The 22370-nt window shown below is 40.8% G+C and overlaps 1 long non-coding RNA gene across 1 annotated transcript in view; it reads right to left on the minus strand.

The window, feature by feature from the left end:
• Positions 1-21189, minus strand: part of LOC116549194 — a 60281-nt gene extending 39092 nt beyond the window's left edge. Inside the window, exons 1-2 of the long non-coding RNA XR_004267744.1 lie at positions 21056-21189; positions 18620-18825 (exon numbers count right to left, since the gene is read on the minus strand). This is a non-coding gene — a long non-coding RNA (uncharacterized LOC116549194). The remainder of the gene's footprint in view (positions 1-18619; positions 18826-21055) is intronic.
• Positions 21190-22370: the final 1181 nt, after the last annotated feature.

Genomic DNA, 22370 nt, shown 5'->3' on the forward strand with positions numbered 1-22370 from the left:
AGCCATTCTGGGTTTTTGAGAGAGGTAAGTTCAATTAGCTTTCCTTGTCAGATGTAGCGGTGCCATTAACCTACTATATGAGTCAGGGTTCTCAGGAATTAGAATGAATGGGATATAGATACAGATATACACATACATACAAATTGAGAGAGGACTGGCTCACAGAGTAAGGCAGTTGAGAAATCCCAAGAGCCATAGCTGATAAGCTGGAGACCCAGGAGAGCTGACAGTGTAGTTTTAGTCTGAAGGCCAGAAGGCTGGAGACCCAGGAAGAGCCAATGAGTCACTTCAAGTCCAAAGGTGGGAAGAAAACAGGATAAAGACAGGCAGGAAAAACATTCCCTCATCTGGGAAAGGGTCAGCCCTTCCTTCTATTCAGGCCTTCAGTAGATTGGATGAAGACACTCACATTACGGAGGATAATCTACTTTACTCAGTCTATCAACTTAATGTTAGACAAATTCAAAAACAACCTCATAGAAACACCCAGACTAATGACTGACCAAATATCTGGGTACCCTGTGGCTCAGTCAAGATGACGCATAAAATTAACAACCACAGCCACTTAGAAAAATCTCACCTAGACGGGAAGCAGACCACTGCTAGAAGAACTGCGTTTTTCATGGCGAACTTTTTTGCTCCTAACAAACTTCCAGGTTGTTTATCAGATAGAGTCAACCCTGGCTGCTCCATTAAGAGTCAGAGGAGCTTGAGGCCAACCTGTAGACACTTCCCTGGAGAATCACTGCCCTCTACAGTAATCTGGGATGTAGTACAGTCATACAGGTGTCTGCAAAGGCAAGATATTCATTCTATCTGGCAGCCTTCCTTATGCTCCACATCTATGACTGGCCTGTTGCTCTGAGATGCTTTATGCCACTGCAGAGTACAGAGATGAGTGAGTCTGGAATCAAGAGGCTTACACCCCTGTTCTCCCCGTTCATAGCTTTGTTTCCTTAGACAAGACGCTATTTTGTCTCTTTGTCTTCATCTGCAAAATGGTAATATCCACAGCTCTCATAAGATTTTGTGAATCTTAAACCAGTGCCAGTCATCAAACATTATTCAAATGGGAATACCTATTAATTTTTTGTAGCAAAAACTAGAAGGAATAAATTATCAACTTATCACAATTTTTACATTCAAATGACTGGGACTGTAAACTCCTGGAAGGTAGAAACCATACCACATATTTGTATAGCAGCTAGACAGACATCATATGCAGATATGTGTTTAATTCAAGTTTAGATGATGATAAAGGAATAGTTACCTAATTTTTAAAATTAGCTCAGGGCCAGTCACTATGGTTTATGCTTAGGGATTAATTACTTCACTTTGGGAGGACAAAGTGGCAGGATCACCAGAAGCTAGGAGTTCAAGACCAGCCTGGGCAACAAAGGGAGAGCCATCTCTATGAAAAAATTTAAAAATTAGCTGGGCATGGTGGTGCATGCCTGTAGTTCTAGCTACTCAGGAGACTGAGGGAGGAGGATTGCTTGAGCCTGGGAGGTTGAGGCTCCAGTGAGTTATGATAGGGCCACTGCACTTCAACCTGGGCAACAGAGTGAGGCCCTGTCTCAAAGAAAAAAAAAAAAAGAGCTTAAAATGTTCTCATTTGTTGCATATTAAATATATCTTCCAGAAACCCAGAAATAGGGTAGCCAGATAAAATACAGGATGCCTGGTTAAATTTGAATTTCAGATCAACAATGAATACTTTTTTGGTATAAGTATGTCCCATGCAAATCATGTGTTGTTTATCTGTAATTTTATTTGTTAAAACTGGCAACCTTATGTAAAAAAGGAGTTTATAAAATTTTATTTTAGAATCGAACATTAACATTTTCTTGGATGATGAATACTTAACATACACCATGTGGAAATATCATATTTAGGAATTTCTAATGGTTCACAAATTGGCATTAAAGAATGATTTACTTAAAAAGCTGATGGGCCTAAATATGTGTGTTAACCTTACTAGTTTAATGTGTAAAATAAGGATAATGGTATTTCATATATGGGGCTTTTCTGAGATTTACCTGAGATTACATGTGGAATGTTCTTAGTAAACAGATCCAAAAAAGAATTTCAGTGGAGCATGGGCTTTACCGTCTGACACACCTGCATTTGCATTTCAGTGTCGCCATTTACTAGTTGTATGACTTTGGAAAGACTACTTAACCACTCTATACCTAATTATCTCATCCATAATGAGAAAATAATAAAACTGACCACATACAATTTTTATGAGGAGCAGAAGAAAAAATGCACATATGGTACATAGTGCATAATAAAGCACTTCCTACGTGTTAGATTGTATTAAAAATCTAGAAAAAAAATCCCTTTCTAGAAAGTCACTAATATATGGTAACAGGAAATTATGGCCTTAACTGCAAGTATAAAAAACTCCTCCTTTGTCTGAGTGTTTCTTACAATAGGAGATGTTTTGCACCTGTGCTGAATAGATGCTCACAAGATGCTGAAGAAATGAATTAATGCAAGAGTGAATCTCTTACTCCATACCAAAAATGGTGACTCTCTTTGTATCCTGAACACATTGTTACAGACATTCATGTAAAAGCAGAAGGTCTCTGAATGTTTAAATCAGTTCATATCATTCTTGTTTTAATTTCATAGAGAACATTAATATTATCATTAGAAAACTTATAGATGCTTTCATTTTAGAAATCAGCCCGATAGGGCAATAGTGGTAAACATGTAGCTACAATCCCTACTAATACAGAGCCCTCTGTGTGTTCCTTCTACAGAAAGAAACCTAACTAAATTATTAAGGATGAGCAGTTCAACTATTAGGTCAGGATTTCAGACCCATGGCCTGAGCTCATTGACATGTTAGGAACTGTAACGGGCTTGTTCACCTCTGAAGAGGGTTCAGGGGTCAGGTTTAAAAGCAAAGATTATCTAGTGAAAGGCCACACACCTTTATTTTGTTTGTTTCCAGTAAATCAGAACTGCCTATTGTCATTGCTCTTACTATATTGGAAGGTTCTAGGTTCATCAGTGGCTGATGAGTATTTATGTTAAAGGCAACATAAGGAGACTCAAACAGCCTGGGCAAGGTAAAGAAACCCTGTCTCTATCAAAAATAAATGTTAAAATTAGCTATGTGTAGTGCTACAGGCCTGTAGTCCCAGGTACATGGGAGACTGAGGCAGGAGGATCACTTGAGCCCAGGAGTTGGAGGTCACAGTGAGCTATTATTGTACCACCACACTCCACCCAGCCTGGGTGACAGAGCAAGACCTGATCTCAGAAAAAAACAAACAAAAACAAATAAAGGCAACACCCATGAATATATGCCAGGTTTTCCTGTTGCTTTATGCAGTCAAGGAGTGTCTTAGATCACAGGCCACCTATTTTTCTCCCAAGGTTCACATGTATTTGATTAAGAAGGCATCAGTGGCCATTTGTTCCAGTAATTGTATTGCCACTTCTTAACCCTATAATTTTAAATCTCATTTTTTACAAAGTAAATCTATTGGTTAGGCATAGGGTCATGCTTTACTAAAATTGCCAAGGCTTGTGGGTTTTTTTTTTTGGGGGGGGGGGGCTTTTTAGATAAGACGAAAAGGAGAGTTGTGGTCTCTAACTCCCTGTCTATGCTCATTCTGCCATGAGCTTACCATATATACAGGCTTTTATATATTTCAAATTACCATTCTCTCCATCCACTCACATGTTACCGAACAGCTTTGCCAGGATTTCATACAGGGAAGCCTTTATGCCATACGTACAGCCTTTTCAGATGTCACCTCGAAATCATCTTCATCAGCCTTGAATACTTGGATCCGTACATAGGCGGGTTCCTGGCACTCCAAACAGCAGAGGCCCTGTGTGTAAGCTTGAGGCATGAAGCCACAGAGGCAACGGGACCCTCTGGTTGGAATGGGTTTTCAACGACGCGTGTGTCACTGAGCTGCTGCTTCTCCACTCCTTTCAGTGAAGGGAAACTTCAAAATATTTGGGGCATACAGGATTCACAACGCATGCTGAGCAGAGGGACTCATGCATCTTTTAGAGTTTTCCTGTGCTTAGGAGACATATGGTGGTTGTGTTTTCTAATGTAAATATCAGAACCCTTGGCTACATTTGTTGAAGCACAGGGACAGAATATTTGAAATCAAAATGATCTTAGAAAAGCCTGTATATATGGTAAGCACAACTCTCAGGAGTTTCCAGACCAGCGATCTTTCTTTGCTTTGGGATCCCCTTGGAAGTCAGTTTTCTCTGTCCTTGTTCTCAAAACCCTCTCAGTTTTTCTAGTTTCTCTTCAGTGTTTGATGTTGATAGAGGTTCTTTCCTGAATTACTTGCCTACCATCCAGGCCACAGGCAAAAACATCAAAGAATTAGCATCCTTCATGACCCCAGCAATCTCCCTAGTTGAAAACCTTGTGTGGTTCCTAAATATAAATGTGGCTAAAGTGCCATCTAACTCTAGAATCAGCTGCCTGCCCCTCACTCAATGCTGACTCTCTACTTCCACCCCAAGCTTATTTCAGCTCCAGAATAGTAACAGCAATGACAATAACGATAACATAACTGACATCTAGCCAGGGTTTCCTAACTCTCAGGGCCTTATTACACATTTATGTACTCACATAGCTTCCTTTAACCCCGGCCTGGGAATTTTGAGAGCTTCCCTAAGGATAACATTGAAAAGTTAAAATGAAACTCTGTTTTAATATTAAAAGCAATACATAGGATTATATCAGACTACTAAAATCAGAAAATATGGATAACCAAGACAAAATAAAGTGATAAAAGCACCCATGGTGCAGTCCCAAAGATCACAAGACAGTCCGGGTGTTCTTGGAAATTCTGCCATTTAACGTGATTTAAACAACAACAAGAGAAGCATTATGAGGTGGGATCTTACACCCCAGCAAAAGTCCAAGAGAAGTGGCACCTTTGTTCCTCCAGGAAAGAGTTGTGAGGTGGTGCCTTCTCATGCAGAGTGAGTTCGAGGTACCAGTCAGCCTTCTACTGCCCAGCCTTGCTCACTAAAACCTAACATCCTAACACTTTGCCTCAGCCCTCCACCTCCTGCACTCTTCCCTGCCCCCAACAAATACCTGGGAGGTTGGGGAGAGGGGATGGCTCCCAAATAGCTACTTAAGAGGGATCCAGGTTTGGCAGACAATGTGGCTGTGGTTGCTGGCAGACACATCTGAAAGCCACATTCACATAGCAAGCATACTGCTTTTACTTAGTATGTTTAAATAAATGTGCACAGCAGAGGTTGGATGCTGATGGAGACTGTGGTGGGGCAAAAATCCTCCTAAGATAACCCTTGGCATTGGACTATGGTTGACTTCCCCAAGAAGAGAAACTTTATATCGGATTGTGCCCCAGTAGAGTGCCCCTGCCTAGAAGGAAACAGCAGCCTTGGGTGGGTAGGGGGTTGGGGGCAGAAGAGGCAGAAAAAGGGGCCTATGACAATGGCTCTAGATTATCCATTTGCCCGGGCCTGGTTCCCTCAGGACCCAGGCTGTAGCAAATAGCTTGCTTTCTTTGTCCTTATTGAATTAGAAGGAAGTCAAGGAAGCCTGCGTGATTGTAAGTCAGGGAAATGTGAGCGACTTTTAAAAGCTTGCAACATCAAACTTTCCCATTGGAATAGAGCCAAGCCAGGGCAGATGTGTCAAAGTCTGCTTTTGGCTCCATTGCTTGCTCACTCCAGGAAGGGGGAGGATGAAAGGAGAGAAAGGAGAGCAGAAAGGTGTATATATAGTCAGTAACGCTGCATTTGGTCCCAGGAATGGAGAGGTACAGGTCAAAGGGGTCCCACTTATTGCCCATCACAGTCTGTGAAAACAAAAAGCAAAAACTGAAAAGCAAACAGCTCTCTGCACAGGAAAAAAAGAGGAGGGAGGAGGACTTAGTGGAAAGTCAGGGCTGCCTAGAGGCATAACAAATAATCACAGGCTGGAAAAGTACAGTGGAGGGGAAAAGGAGGGCTAGGCAGATTCCTCAGCAAGGCTTCAGGCTATTTTCTTTGGCATTCTATCAATTATGTTACTGTGGCCTCTTTGAATTTGGTCATCTAATGCTCTAAATAAATACACTGTCCACATTTTTACAGCCTTGGAATGGGGAGAACCTTCTAAGTCTAACAGGAGGCACAGAGACCATAAAGGAAAGGTTGACAGATTGGAATGATTAAAAACTCAAAACTTCTCTTTGGCAAAAAACAGCTTACAAGAACAAATTTGAAAGCCAAATGAGGACTGTGGGAAAATATTTGCAACACAGATAAAAGACAAAGAGTTAACATCCACTATAGCTAAAATACTCCTATAAAACAATATTGAAAGACCAAAATAAGAAAGAGGGAGATTAAAATGAACAGATAAGAAGAGGTATTTTGGAGAAAAAATTACAAATGGTCAATAAATATTTGTAAAATGCTCAAACTCACTAACAATTACAGTAATCCATAACACAGAAGTTATTAAATTGGCAAAATTTACTAAAATTTTGATGACAGTGTTTTTAAGTGGATTAGGAGACAAACCCCTTCATATTCTGTTAATGTGTAATTTCTGTAATGTGTAAATTGGTATGACATTTTTGAAAGACAGTTTGGCAGAATTTTTCAAATTTAAAATAAAGACATTCTACAACTCAGAAGTCCCACTTACAAAATTGTATCTTAGAAAAGTGCCAGGTCTACTGGGAAAGGGACATGTGTGAGTGTGTGTGTGTGTGTGTGTGTGTGTGTGTACATTTTAACACTGTTGTAACAGTAAAATATGGAAGACAATGCAAACACCATCAATAGGGAAATGGATCAATAAGTCATGTAACATTCATACTAGGAATTGAACAAAATGACCAAAAAACTGAGATGTATCTACATGCACTGATGTGGTACTATGTTAATTGAAAAAATGACTCAGAAATATATGTGTATGTGTGTATATATGTATGTGTATACATATATGTGCTTGTATATGTGTATATATAGAGAGAGATGGGGGGGATGCAGCTCACATACATATGATACAGGCAGGAGACAGACAAAATTTCTAGGCAGACAGGGATGGGTCCCCAGTGAAACCTGACCTTCAAGCCAAAGACAGCCTGAAGCCTGAAAACCAAGCTGCCAATTCCAGGTAGTATCCATGACTATAGTAAGAATTTCCTTGATGCCTTTTAGCCAATCAAATAGTGCTTTTCCCAGGCTTTCCCATGGACCAATCAACATGTGTTCCCCCATTCTGAGCCCATAAACAACCCAGAATCAGTCTCACAGACAGCTACCCACTTTTGGGCCCTTCTCACACAGAGGACTATCCTCTTCAGGTCTCCTCTCATTGTCAAGAGCTTTTTTGTTGCTCTCCAGAATCCATGTACCTCATTCCTCTTGGTCATGGGACAATAGCCCAGGACCCACAAAATGGTGGGTATGAAAAGAGATGTAACATGCATTCCTGCTCACTGAGCTATGGGAGTGAATAAAACCACCAAGTGCCATAACTAAGCTACAATCAACAGGACTGAAAAAGCTGTGACGCTCCCCTGTTAACCAAAGCTGCAGGCGGCGAAAATGAATGAGAGTTGTAACATTTTCTGGGGCCTCAGACCTCAAGACTCCCCAGTCAAAAGCCTTAACACCTATGTGGGTGCTGGTGGCTCAGGCCTGAAATCCCAGCACTTTGGGAGGCTGAAGCAGGTGGATCACCTGAGATCAGGAGTTCAAGACCAGCCTGGGCCATGTAGTGAAACCTCATCTCTACTAAAAATACAAAAATTAGCTGGGGGTGGTGGCAGGTACCTGTAATCCCAGCTACTGAGGAGGCTGAGGCAGAATTGCTTGAACCCAGGAGGCAGAGGTTGCAGTGAGCCAGGATCACACCACTGCACTCCAGCCTGGGTGACAAAAGCAAAACTCTGTTTCAAAAAAATAAAATAAAAAAGCTGTAACATCCTTGGGGCTCTGTGGTTGCTGGCATCTCTGAGTTACTGGGCATTGCTGCACGCCCCCTTGTCCAGAGGCCAGTGCCAAAGGAGGAAGCCGGTCATGGAATACCCGGTCAGTCACAGGTTGAGCATAAAGCATGATGGGTGCAGGATCTGGGTCGGTAGTGTGAGCTGAGAGCAGCCTGCTAGGCTGAGTGAGCAGAGTGAGCCCAGCAGACCTGACTGAAGTCTGGTCAGAGGTGCTGCTGGCTACGGAGATTTCAGGCTGGCTAAGTGACACCAAAAGGATCCTGTGTCACATATATATACACGTAGGTACATATAACATATATATATATATATACACACACACACACACACACACACACACACACACACACACACACACACATACACATACACATGCCCATATATATATATATATATATAGGCATGTACAGAATATTCTATTTTTACAAAAATTAAAACAAATATCTATTTATGTACACTTGTATCTACACTGAAAAAAGTATATACAAAGAAAACATACGCACACATACCCAAACTGTTTAAAGTAGTTAAATGTAAGGAGATGAGGTAATTAACTAACTGAAAATCATTTGTTATATTTCTTTCTTGTTCGAATTTATTGTTATAGCACGTATCACGCTTACAGTTAAAAAACACAATAAAAAGATGTAAACAGATATGCATACATTCATATTACTCTCCTACTGTAAGCAGCAAAGTAATTGTAGCGTTTAAAAGTGTGATGCACAGACCACCACCCTTTCCTACTCCTTTAAGATTACTGGCCAGTGACCATGTAATTTTGGAGACAGCTCTAAACTGCGAGCAAAAGGATTCAGATACCCTCCTTCTGGGAGCTGTAATACTGAGTATTTCAGAAGAACTTATGAAGCAGTTTTCACCATACTCCTACCTTAGTACTTATAAAACAAACAAAAGAGTCACTTTCTTTAGAATTCCTACTCATTAGAGAGTCATTATGAGGATTAAATGGGTTATCATGTAGAGTGTTTGTAAAGTGGTTGGCACACAGCAAGTCATATGTTGGTTTTATTATTATTGAATTAGTAAGTGTCCCCTTCTCTCTCACCTCTATTGTGGGAGGAGGTAAACTTTAACTGATTTCCTGACTTTCCAAAGGCAGTGGTCTTTAAGGACTTCTCTAGTGAAATGTGGGCAGATGTAGATGGTACAAAGGGAAGACTACCATCTCCTTCCTCCTGGAGGGTTGCAGGGGCCTGTGGCACCACCATGGGGTTCCTGGAGCACAGAGAAGGGTCTTAGAGAAAGTCAAGGAAGGGTAATGAATGTCTAAAAGGCAAGGATCACTCTCCTGGTTTCCCATGGAATCAAGTCAAGGGTGGCAGAGACTTCAGGTTCCCATGAATTTCACACCTGACTGTGAAGGAAAAAACACAGGAGCCTGCTGGCCATTCCATGGGATTGCCAATTGATGCAACAAATAGTTGGGCAGAAAGGTACAAGAGAAGAAGGGAGAAAATGACACTAACCACTTGGCTTCCCAACATGGTGAGCACAAGCTGGACATCTGTCCACCATGGAGCTACCAATGGCTACCCTGTGTGAGAGCCTGGCAGATGATGACAGGCACTGAGGGAGACCCTGGTCCAACCAAGGGATCATCATTCCAATAAGCCTCTTTCCAAGCTCTGCAGCAAAGGGTTAAAACTAGGGGGTGGAGAATAGGGAGAGATCCTTGAGATAAGGATACTCTGGGGTTAAGATTATAAAAACTCAACTGGACTAAAAATATCACTGTCCTAGACTAAGTTTAAACTGGAGCGAGAAAGAAGATATCTGTTCCAGAAAGATTTTGTAGGGTGTGTATGTGTTTGATAGGAAAAGGGGTTGACGAAGAAGAGGGGAAAGACCACGAAAGTTTATGTAGTATGAGAATAATGCAGGCTCTATGCTTGCACAGATTTACCATCTGCTATACATTTTCTTTCTTCTCTTTGTTCCTGCGGACACCTTCCTATCCCCTTTAATGGAGTCATAATGATGGAAGAGGTCCAGGAGAAAGGAATCAGCTCCTTGCAAGGTAAAAAGAATCAAGAGAGCTGTTGTTGTCATTGTTTGCTTTTAAATACTATAATTTTAAAACAATATGCTGGGAAGAACACTGAAAATGGAAATCAAGAGATCAAAGAAACCTGGGATAAATATCTCAAACTCTCTCAGGCTCAATTTCCTGCTCTATAAAGTCTGGTATTTGGTAGCATTAGATGGCCTCTAAGATTTCCTCCATTATACTTACATTATAATTTATGTTCTACTTCATGAACTGGAAGGGACCCTAGAGTCCATCAAAACCCTGAACCAATATAAGATCATTCTTTGGGACAATCCACAAAGTGTGTTACATTTTACGAATAAATGTTTTTAATGCTCCACCAAAAAAGCTCAAAACTGTGGCCACAGGCAGAGTTTCTCAAAAGTTCCTAGTAGAGAAGTATAAGGGCTAAGCCATTGCTACACCTTTCCCAGGTGATGTTCAAGGATAAACCAGAAATGTTCAAGGATAAATGCTATTAAGGTTGGGGTGGTATGCTAGTGACAACAATAGAGACACCCCTAAACTGCAGGTGTTCAATAACTGCAGAAGTTTGTTTCTTGCTCATGTGAAGTCATGTGGGTCAGCAGAGCTCTCTACTATCCAGTGACTTAGGAGTCAAGGCTCTCTCCATCTTGTCTGCCAGCACCTCAACATGTGACCTCAAGTTCACCTGATCAGGAAGAAGGAAGATAAGGGACACACAGAAACAGGAACCTAGGACTGGAAGTGCGTATCACTTCTGCTCTCATTCCTATCTGCCAGAACTCTGTCACATGGTCCCAATCCAGCTGAAAGGACCTGGAAAATGCAGGAAAGCACATATCTATTCAGTGGGCACGAGTTGTCTCTGGATGAATTGATGCAATCAGGGACATAAAGCCACCAAGTGAGAGCAATTCCCTGCCTTGTGTGTTTGGAATAAATGACCAAAAGCCTTGGATTTTAATCTGTGGCTTATTTATTTTTATTCTAAAAAACATTGAATTTTGAAAAACTGAGGAAACTTTGCTAGGAAATGGGTCTTCTAAACTCTTCTTCATCACATCTGGAGAGGGGGTTGCCTTTAACTGGCTATATCACACTGTTGATTCATCATAAACTTTAAGCCAACAAAAATCCTGATTTAATTGTTGGGAGAAATTGCTACCAAGCCAGGCCTTCAGATCCTGTAACTGCGCCATTCATTTTGCTTTAAACCTAAATGCAAGACCTTATATTTATTCTAAGTGTCATCCTGTCATTTTCAGACAATTGCCTCAGCCTTCTGAATTTTTAATTCTGTCATCTATTATAATATCTATTTCTTCAAGATTTACATCATACACCAATTTGATGAGCATTCTCTTCTGTGTCTACATCCAAGTTCTTGGAAAAATAGGCCAAGGGCAGAGCCCTCCTGTAGAACACCAGAGACCTCCCGTGAGAGGCATCACGATTCATTAATAAACACAGTGGGTTTATTTGTTCCACTAGCTTCAAATCCTCCTTACCTTATTATCAATCAGTTCACATTTCTCCAATTTCTCAAGGACTTTTAAGATTTCATAGCACATCTAGATGAAAACTGAACTCATTATCTCCCTTCCTAAACCCCCTCCTTCTCCTGAATTGTCTACCTGTTAATGGCACCACCATCCAGCCCACTGTGCCAGCCATCTGGGAGCAGTCCCACAATCTCTCTCCTTTCTCTCCCTGAGAAGTGAACATGAGTCAGTCCTGACACTTCTCGACTGGGACTGCCATCCTCTCAAGCCTGGACCACTGCTTCTAAGTTTTTCTACGGGTCTCTGGGCATTCCTCCTCCAGTCTATCCTTTTCATCTTCACTCAGCGATCTTTCAAAATACAAGTCACATCATGCTACCCCCCGATGAAAACCCACTGAAACTCCCCAGTGTAAGGAAAATGTTAAAAATACTTAACATGTAGTTTGGCAGAGGCAATGACCAAACAGAAGGCCAGCAGGGCTACTCCAGATGGAAAATGGGGCACCTTCTCTCAGACCTGAATGTTTCTAGGTGACACCCTTCTATCTCCTCTGCCCCCAGGCAGAGGTTTCAGACCCTCCATTAATATGTCAACACTCTAGCTCTGCTTTCTCAACCTTCTCAAAGCTCAACCTCTCCCTCAACTCAGAAAGGGTCTTGTCTCCTCAGAGGCAGGAAAGCATTTTATACATTCAACCCAATGCCCTGGTTTTTGGTAAAAACTGGTCAGTCTTTCAGGATTTACTCTATTGAGGCAGAGCCAAGGTTTCAGAATTTGAAAATAAATGAAATAAAATAAATAAAACAAAAGATAAACTCCACTCCCTTTCCCCCAAAGGCCAGACTCTTAGAAATAAAAGCTTTCCAGGCTTTCTTTTTATATTCTTAGCCAGTAATTTGACTCTGTTCTGGCTGGATTCTTTCGTGTATTTTCTTCTCTGAGGCAATCAACCTAAGTTTCTCTGCCTGGTTAAATGGTGAAAAGACCACAAAGTAGAAAAGATTTTCTGAGAAAGAAGGCGACTTCTCATAGTATTTCAAAATATCTTCCTAATTCTTTGTTGTTCCATGCACCTACACTACAAAACTCAGCTTCATGTAGGCAGGGACCAACATTTGATTGAACTCTGTTTCTTCAGTGGCTGGGACATATTGGATGCCCATTAAATATTTTTTGACTGAATGACTAAACCAATAAACAAAGATCAACTTTAGCTACCAGTATGCTAATATAAAAAACATAATGGAATGATTGGGCTTTAGTTTCTCTGTTGATGGTTCGATTACATTGCAGGAGTAGAAAAATATATTCCTTCTTTTGAACACTGCAGGTATCTTAAGACCACACCTGCGACAGTTTTCATAAGGAAAAAAAAAGAAGGATGGATGCATAAAGAGAAAATTTAATAACATATTTGCAGATAATGGATAATCCCTGTGTACTAAGGATACCTAATTCTTCAAATAGAAAAGATTCACTTTGCTGCCTTCTAACCTTCATGCATGTTTTCTCTCATTATAATGGTAATTAATGTAGTTTTATAAAACTAAATCAGTGGTTTTGTCTAGATTCATCTTTTCAAAGCCTGTTCATGAATTGGACTTCCCAGTGCAGAACTGGGCTTTAATAATGAGTATATTAACATAACAAAAATAAATTCATATTTTCCAGGTGCTAAGTATTAGACATTCTTAATTATTTCAAAAAGGACCTTTTGTAAACAGTGCTGCAATGAACATTCGTGTGCATGTGTCCTTACAGTAGAACGATTTATAATCCTTTGGATATATACCCAGTAATGGGATTGCTGGGTCAAATGGAATTTCTATTTCTAGGTCCTTGAGGAATCGCCACACTGTCTTCCACAATGGTTGAACTAATTTACACTCCCACCAACAGTGTAAACGTGTTCCTATTTCTCCACATCCTCTCCAGCATCTGTTGTCTTCAGATTTTTTAATGATTGCCATTCTAACTGGCATGAGATGGTATCTCAATATAGTTTTGATTTGCATTTCTCAGGGGAGCACTACACACTGGGGTCTGTTGGGGGGAAATAGGGGAGGGACGGTGGGGGGTGGGGAATTGGGGAGAGACAGCAAGGGGAGAGATGCCAGATGTAGGTGATGGGGAAGAAGGCAGCAAATCACACTGCCACGTGTGTACCTATGCAACAATCTTGCATGTTCTTCACACGTACACCAAAACCTAAAATGCAATAAAATAAATTTAAAAAAATTTAAAAATCAGAAAAAAAAAGGACCTTTTTATTTTCCTTCACATGACCTTGTATGAGTGGCATCCTGACCTTGATCTTTTCCCACAACTGGTGCCACCTCTTTGGAATGCAGGTGAAAGAAATATTGCTGTGCTCTTAGAAGCAGCATTACAAAGAAGTGTGTGAGTTCAGCATCCAGAGAACCTGGTTTGAATTACTCTACTAGTCACTCTGGGGAATTGCGTATGCTCAACATACGTACAATGAGCCTAACATCATGTGCGATTCTCATAGTTAAATAAGGTACATTATGTAAAGAAACTGGTATAATTTATAACGATGAAGACTACACCAAATCTACGGATTAAGCAAGTGACTTGCTACCTAGATCCCTTCGATCTCACTGGAAATGAAAGCTGGGTCAGAAAGCGGGTGTGAAAATGGTTTACCACATTAGCTGTCCAGATTGCCAAGGCTCTCAGCTAACCTGGCCTGCTGGGACAGTGTCTTTCTCCCTTCCTCTGCTCTGAGTGCTTTCCTCAAGAAATCACAGCGTTTGCAGACAGAGGAGGCCACACAGTCTACTTCCACCCCGAGTAGTTTTGCTTTCCAGTAAAATGGGTCTACACGTTCTTAAGGTCTATTAGCCGGTCACGAAGACTTTTGCTTCCCCGGTCTCCAAGCACTGGATCATCGCACAACTGGATAACTTGTTAAAAGTACAGGAAAAGAAGATTTTCTTAATGTATTACATGGCTACTGTATTAACATGTGCTGTGTGTGTGTGTGTGTGTGTGTGTGTGTGTGTGAACAACTAAATATAGTGAGTTTTCTTTATCTCTTTGTTTCATTTTTATATCCAGTTCTTGAAAAGACATTTTACTCATTTTTAGTTAAAAAATAAATTAGGCTCACTTTTCCAAGCTGTTTTCAATTATGTTACTCCACCCACTCTCCATATTTTTCTGGGCCCTCATTTACCCCCTGAAGGATTTATAGGGCAGCCCTCTGCTCTTTCTCAGCCACTGTGGTCACACCGCCTCCACACACCTAATCTGATCTTCAGAGAGCCTGCTGGTTCAGATTCGAGATTGTACCAATTAGAATAGGAAAGTTCCTCTTCCTCCGCAGCCCGCATTCCTAAATATTTGTTGATATATGAGTATCAGCCAGTAGATGTTATTTTGCAAGAGTCACTATGTTTCTTAATATATTTAAATCAACTGAAACAGGCACTGGCTCCTCCTCCATCAAGGCTGGCAGAAAACATAATTTTAGTCCTCACTGGGACTCCTTACCTCCAAGGACTGTGTAAAAACTTAAGTACTGTCATTCAGAACATCAGACTGGTTTCTCTGGTCAAGGGCTATGGTTCTACTGATACACCTGTTGCTACAGTCCAGTCAGGGCCATCAGCCCTAGCAGTCAACTTGAGGGCACTGGATTCTAGGACCATAGGTGCCCTCTGCAACCATCTTTGGGGTCTCTTCCCTTTGTCAGGGTTGACCACAGAGCAGGATGTGGATCCCTAACATTAGAGAAACTCTCACATTCATCTCCTTCCACTGCCTCTGGAAATCTCTGCCTTCTTTTTCTGCTAGATTTGAAAGTCACTATCTTTTCTCTCTGGCACAATTTCTTCAAAGGGTTTAAGCCTTGGCACAAGATAGGAAAGGTCTTTGATATCGAGTTTTCTGTCATGTATTAGGATGTTTGAAATAAGAAGAAGGAAAAAGACAAAGAATAAATTATTTGCTCAAATATTATCCTGTTTGCTCTTTCTAGAATGAATAAACTCTAGTTAAGAGAAACACCCCGGGGGATCCCTGGCAGCAGAGAGAAATGAAGTGTGGCACAAAGACATCTGTAGAGCAGCTGGGGGTGGCGGGCGGGCTGCAACGGGCCTTGGGATGGTGAGGATCTTTGCTCTAGCATGTGTGTGATTTTCCAGATCTCCCAGGGTGATGCCCCAATGAGGCATTGGACTCTAATTTTACACTGCTGCACTAGCATTTCTTTATTTGTACCTTTCTTGTTTCCTGCCTCTTTTTCACTCATTGCATTTTTCTTCCTTGTCTTTTCCCAACATAATTTCAGTTGGTGCTCATGAAAAGTACAGCTGCCATAAAGTTAAATATTGTTTATCAAGATGCCAGATGCCATGAAGGTCTGATTGCTGGGTAACTAGTCACTGGGATAACTTAATAAGGAGAGTAGCCCACAGTTCAGTCATGTGATATTCAGATGACCGTATCAGATCAAAAGTGATTTGAAGTTTGAGTAATCACTCTGCCAATGACTGAGCTGGGGTAATGCATGTCTCCTTAATTATGGAGTCAAAAGGAATATTAGCTCCTTGCTGCACCCTTAGCTTCTCATGCTTTTTGCATGATTTTCACCTTCCTGTCTTCTTTCAACTTGTAGCAAATATGAATTTCTGGGCCATTTTCCATATCACTTATTTTATCTATTTATGCCTGTGTTTATAAACATTTCTGCTTATGAATGCTGCTTCTTGTATTTCTGTTATCCGCCTTTGTTGTGGGGCATCTGCTTTCTTTCATATGCTCAATATAAGAAAAGTTTTTGGGCTAAACAAATATGTTCTAAGCTTATACAATTCTACAGTACATGATTTGCTGTGTCCCTTTTTCACCACAAATTGCATTTCACTTCTTTTCTCCACATATTTTTATTCTCTACAACAAAGGTCAGCACGTAACTGCCCATGTGTTGACTCTCAGCCACGGCCCAGTTTTGTAAATAATGTTTTGTTGCAACACAGCCATGCCATTCTTTCAAGTACTGTCTGTGGTTGCTTTCACACTACAATATCAGAATTGAGTAGTAATGCCAGAGATTCTAGATCTTCACAGCAAAATGTGCTGACTCCTACCATGAAACAATAATAAAAAATTATTTTCATCAAAGAATTCTAGTGCTCCAGAGCTAAAAAAGGATAGCAGTCCAAGAACTTCATTTTAGAGAAAACAGGCCCATACAAGCATCAGACTTTACCACTAAGTGGTAAGCACCGTACCTTAGCAAATATTAACTCATTTAATACCCATAACCGGTATTATTTCTATTGTATAGATAAGTAAATGAGGATACAAGAGCTTGAATAACACTTCCCAGTCATATAGCTGCTATCATCAATGGAGGTGGTGGGACTGAACCCACAGCATGGGGCTTCCGAGTCCAAAAACAAAACCGTTGCACCATTCAGCCCCTAGATGAAAGAATTTCCTCTATGTTCCACAGAAAGTATCAGAACAAGGACCAGTGCCCGGTTTCCTGTTCTCCCATGCCATTTATTTTAAGTAAAGATTTTTATTCACCTCAGTATTCTGCGACCAAGAAAAGAGGACTTTTTTTATGAGTATTCCCTGAGCCTTGACTAAAAGTACGCTCTGGGGTAGGACATCTGTCCCAGCATGCTTTCCTGAGTGAGTCGCATAGCGATAGCCGTGTTTCGTGGGCTGACTTAATCCCTTAAGATCTGTCTAAAGGGGCAGTGAACCATCTATTAGAAGCCCTTCAGTTCCCAGGAGGAAATGGGACTCTTCCTCCTCAAGTCAACCTGTTATGCTTAGACTTCCCGGTGCTCAAATAGAAATCACTATTTGGATCATAAAATTTATGACTAATATTTGCAATTGGAACAAACTTAGGGCTACATGTTGCAAAAATTATGGACTCGGCATACAATTAAACAGTCTTTTTATGCTGTACAGCTTTTGTCAGTTACGCTAATGACTGCAGCTTCATGACTGTTGCAGTTCCACATGGTCAGCACTCCAGGGGCCTTGACACCTATGCCCCACTGCCTTAGAGACACTTACCTCTGTCTGACTCTCTAATCAACCTACTGCTAGGGTTTGGGTGTTTGTGTCCCTTCAAAATTCATGTTGAAACTTAATCCCCACTGTGGTGGTGTTACCAGGTGGGCTTTTTAGGAAGTGATCAAGTCATGAGGGCTAAGAACTCATGAATGAGATGAATGCCCTCATACAAGAGGCTTCAGGGTTGAGTACAGTGGCTCATGCCTGTAATCCCAGCACTTTGGGAGGCCAAGGTGGGCAAATCACGAGGTCAGGAGTTCAAGACCAGCCCGGCCAACATGGTGAAATCCCATCTCTACCAAAAATACAAAAAATTAGCTTGGTATAGTGGCGAGTGCCTATAATCCCAGCTACTTGGGAGGCTGAGGCAGGAGAATTGCTTGAACCTGGGAGGTGGAGGTTGCAGTGAGCTGAGATCCTGCCGCTGCACTCCTGCCCAGGCAACAGTGTGACACTCCATCTCAAAAAAGAAAAAGGAGGATTCAGAAGACGAACTGGCCCTTTGGCCCTTTTGCCATGTGAGGATGCAGTAAGAAGGTGCCGTCTTGGAAGCAGAGAACAAACCCACACCAGACACGGAATCTGCTGGCACCTTGATCTTGGACTTCCCAGGCTTCAGAACAGTGAGAAATAAAATTTCTACTATTTATAAGTTACCAGTCTAAGGTACTTTGTTATAACAGCAGGAATAATCTAAGACATTTACCTTGATGTCTTAACTACTTAGTCTTTTGTAATTCGGTTCTCTCCTCGGGTTTCTGATAGCTTCCTTCCTAAATACTTTTTTTCTGAAATGAAAATCTCTTCTGTACCTTAACTCAGGCTGCTAACGCTGTTACAGCAAGATCGACAACTGGTCAGAGTGCTGTCCTCATAAAAGCATGATAATCACCTTCAGCTGGGCTCTCAGATCAAACAGCCTGGCAATCTTCTTTGTTTCCCTTGTGTCTTCCCATTTCCATGCCAAAATTCCTGTCAAACTTCTGACTCTCTCACCTGTCTCAGCAAATGGGAACTCTCCACATCTCTGCACCTACCTGTTTTCATGCTTCTGTCTGACTTCACTCCTCACATTTGACAAAGAGCTTCTCCGCCTATGAAACGCCATTTTCCTCCATCCCATCGTATCTCAGCATCTCAGGGATCTTGCACTGATCATTTTCACATCTTCAGAGCTGGTTCAAGAGACGTATCACCTGAGCAGCAGCCTGGCATGCCCATTTGTAAGACGTGAAAAGCATCTCTGAAATAAATTATTAGAGAAATACAGTACCAGTTAATTTCGGCTTTCCTATATAAGCAAAGCATAAATTGACCTTTTTCTTAATAGAAATTTAAACCAAACAAAATAAAACAAAGCAGCATATTCCTCTGACTCTGGTCCCTCACGAATGAGTTTTTGTGATGTTTCCCACTGCAGGATGCAAGGATGTATAAGTAGAACCATAGTGTTGTCACTAGCCCTGAAGTTGGCCAGCTGACAACTGTTTGGAGGCAAATGAAATCCTCGAGCCCAACACAGCGGAGAAACATCAAACGTGTATTTGATTATATAAAATTAATTACATGTGCGCCACTAAAGAGAGAATACAAGTGAGAGCTGAGCAAATAACAATTTAAATATTATGGGCAATTCTGCCTGCTGGTCCCCTCACTGCTCATATGACCCAAAATAGTGATGTCAGGAAGGAGAAAAACTAATCCCTAGAGTGTGTACAAGGCCCATCTTCGTTAATTAATTCTTCATCACACAGACACTGGAGTGATCATTACTGTTAGCATCAGTCATTGTGAATCACATTATCCTCAGAGTCACACAAAGATATTCTGAATGTATAGGGTGTATTTAGCATTATTGTTTTTCCTTTTTTTAAAAAATACTTTCATTCTCCTCATCTTGTTATCTCATAACTAAAAATATTCTAGAGTTATATTTTGCTTATGTACAGGTAATTATATCCTTGCCATTACTGTCTAGTTTACACACATATACATGCATATTACCATAGAGCAGTGTATATACCAAACCACAGACACTCCACTTTATATTTAATATAAGGTATTACCCAAGGACGAATTTGAGAAAACATCACTTAGCACTTTGACTTTACAACCTACCTGCAACATGAGTTGCCATCCTTGTAATGTAGAGTATATTGTAACATAAAGAGTAATACTGTTTTCCAGGAGAGAGTGACTTATCTGATAAATGCACCCAAAATATGACCTGATTTTGAAAATTACAACAGAAACTAAGAACTCCAGAAAAACTGGAAAACTTGCCAACATGAATCTAGGAATAAAGAACTTAAAAATATTTTGAACAAAACCTGTAGATAACATGCTTAAGTTACTTCTATCCATAGAGATTTGGAATGAGTAAATATCCAGTTTTGAGTAAAAAAAAAAAAAAAAAACCTTAACTATAAGACAATTCCAAATAAGTTAAATGCTGTATAATGTTCAGTGCTTGAACTCCTTTAAATCGGAATTTTAATAAAAAATAAGGTATGCCATTTTCCTTACATTAAAATTCAGTTTTCCCGTCCCCCTTAATATTAGCCAAATATTTTTTAAAAATCACTGTGTTGAGGGTTCAAATTATTAGCCTATAACAATTTTGGTTTGCTATATTTTATGTATCTTAAGACATTTATTCAGAACTAGCTCTTTCCTGTGTTAACAAAATTAAAAATCCAACAAAAAAAAACTTTTTTGACCCGATGTCCTCTCCACTCACTGTTATATTATCTTACCTTCCTAGTCAAACTTTGAGACAAGATCTCACCCTGTTGCCCAGGCTGGAGTGGCAGTGGCACCTCCCGGCTCAGGTGACCCTCCCACTTCAGCCTCCTAGGTAGATGGGACTACAGGCATTTGCCACCGTGCCTGGCTAATTTTTTGTATTTTTGTTGTAGAGACAGGGTTTCACCATATTGCCCAGGCTTGTCTTGAATTGCTGGGCTCAAGAGATCCTCACACCTCAGCCTCCCAAAGTGTTGGGATTACAGGCATGAACCACCGCACCTGGCCCTAGCCTACCTTTTTAAATTAGCTAAGGTTCTTTGCAATTCTGAAACCTGACTTAGTCAGTCTTTTAAGTGGTCTCCTCAATTTAATTTTTGCTCTAATCCATTCACCAAACTGTAAGTTGAGTAACTTCTAAAATACAGATTTCTTCATGACACTCTCAATCTTGAAATCCTTCTATTGCTCTTTTCCTATAAAGATACAGTGTTAATTCTACTACATCGTTTATGATGTTCTCCACCACCTGGTGCCTACTACCTCAACAGCTCAGCTCTTGCTGCTCACATATACTTAGAGCTCTAGACCATTAATCTTTCCCTGTTCGGTTTCTCAATTGTTCCCTGTTCATTTTCTCAATTGTGTCATGCTCACGCTCACCAGAAAGTTACCCAGAATGTTTCCTCTGTCTGGGACTTCTCTTGTTGGATTTTCAAGGCTCTTACCCTTCATGTCTCTCAGGTTAAAAGTGTCCTCTCCATCACGGTTTTCATTAGGGTTCCCTGCCACCGTTGTCCTTGCGAGACAGCCAGGTAGGAGGGTGAACCCCGGAGAAACTCCAACCTGCCTGCCCAGAGTTGGAGACTCAGAAGCTCCCAGGGAGGAACCTGGCCCCTCCTCTTCCTGTGTGGAATCTAGGATTCAAACTGCCAGGCCGGAAGTGCTCTAGCCCAGGGTGTTTCACCCTTTTTTCCTTTTTAATTCAATAAAACCCTGCTTTATACACCCTTTAAGCTATCTGTCAGCCTAAATTTTCATGGCCATGGGAGGGACAAGAACCGCATCTTTAGCTGAACTAAGGAAAAGAAAGACCCGCAACATTTTGGCATGCAATGTGGGGATTTAAGAAGTGGTGAGTGAAATGGGAACTCAAAACTTCTCACTGTTCCTCCTAAGCATTTTCATCCTCCAACTTCTGAGGGTGGGGGAAATATGCCCCCAATCCCGGTGGGGTCCGGGAAAAGCCCTTTCCTTCCTTTTCTGGGAAGGACAGGCTAGCGGGGGCTTCTCTCTCCCTCTCCCCTCCGTGTAGGTGCTGAGACTCATGGCCCAGGGATCCTGCACTGCTGGCTGGTTCAGCTTTGAAAGGGGTTCAGCTTTGAACTTCAGTTTTGAGTTAGATAGAAAAAGCTGAAGGTTCAAAGACGTGGTGGAAGAATTGTGAAAATTAATATTGCAGAAGAGGTTGTCTGTGTGAACATATTAACTAAATTTAAAGGGGTTATAAAATGCTTTTGCTTCTTGAGATTTCCAAGTCATCATTTTGGCAAAATAAATCACTTATGATAATCTGGAACTCTCTTTTATAATATCAAGTGTTTTAAACCTTGAACATTTAACAGTCCTTCCCAAATCAAACTTCAGTTTCAAAATTGTCTTCCCTGGCATGTAGCTTTTTGAACTTAAAGAGGGCCCCTGAGTATCCAGAAAAGAGGGACAAACAGGATTATCTGGCATGATTAGGTACATGGAATTGCCAAAATGATGCTCAATCATCTTTAGGTTATATATTGCTAAATACTAATATATGTTCCACAATTGTATGGGATTTTAAAAATTCTAATGTCTGAGTATATGCTATCAATCATAATTAAGTTTTTTATGTTGTTATTGTAAACCATAACTTCTTTGTCAATTGTGTTTCTTTCACTACCCTGGACATTTTGCTATTCACAGACAATTGTCTTATTTTAACCCTTTTCAAAAGATGGTTTATCATAGGCTATACGACTCTGACAGGTGCTCTCAATACAATTTCTG

Source organism: Sapajus apella, unplaced genomic scaffold, assembly GCF_009761245.1.
Source record: "Sapajus apella isolate SASKATOON/1434 unplaced genomic scaffold, GSC_monkey_1.0 scaffold1, whole genome shotgun sequence".
NCBI lineage: Eukaryota > Metazoa > Chordata > Mammalia > Primates > Cebidae > Sapajus > Sapajus apella.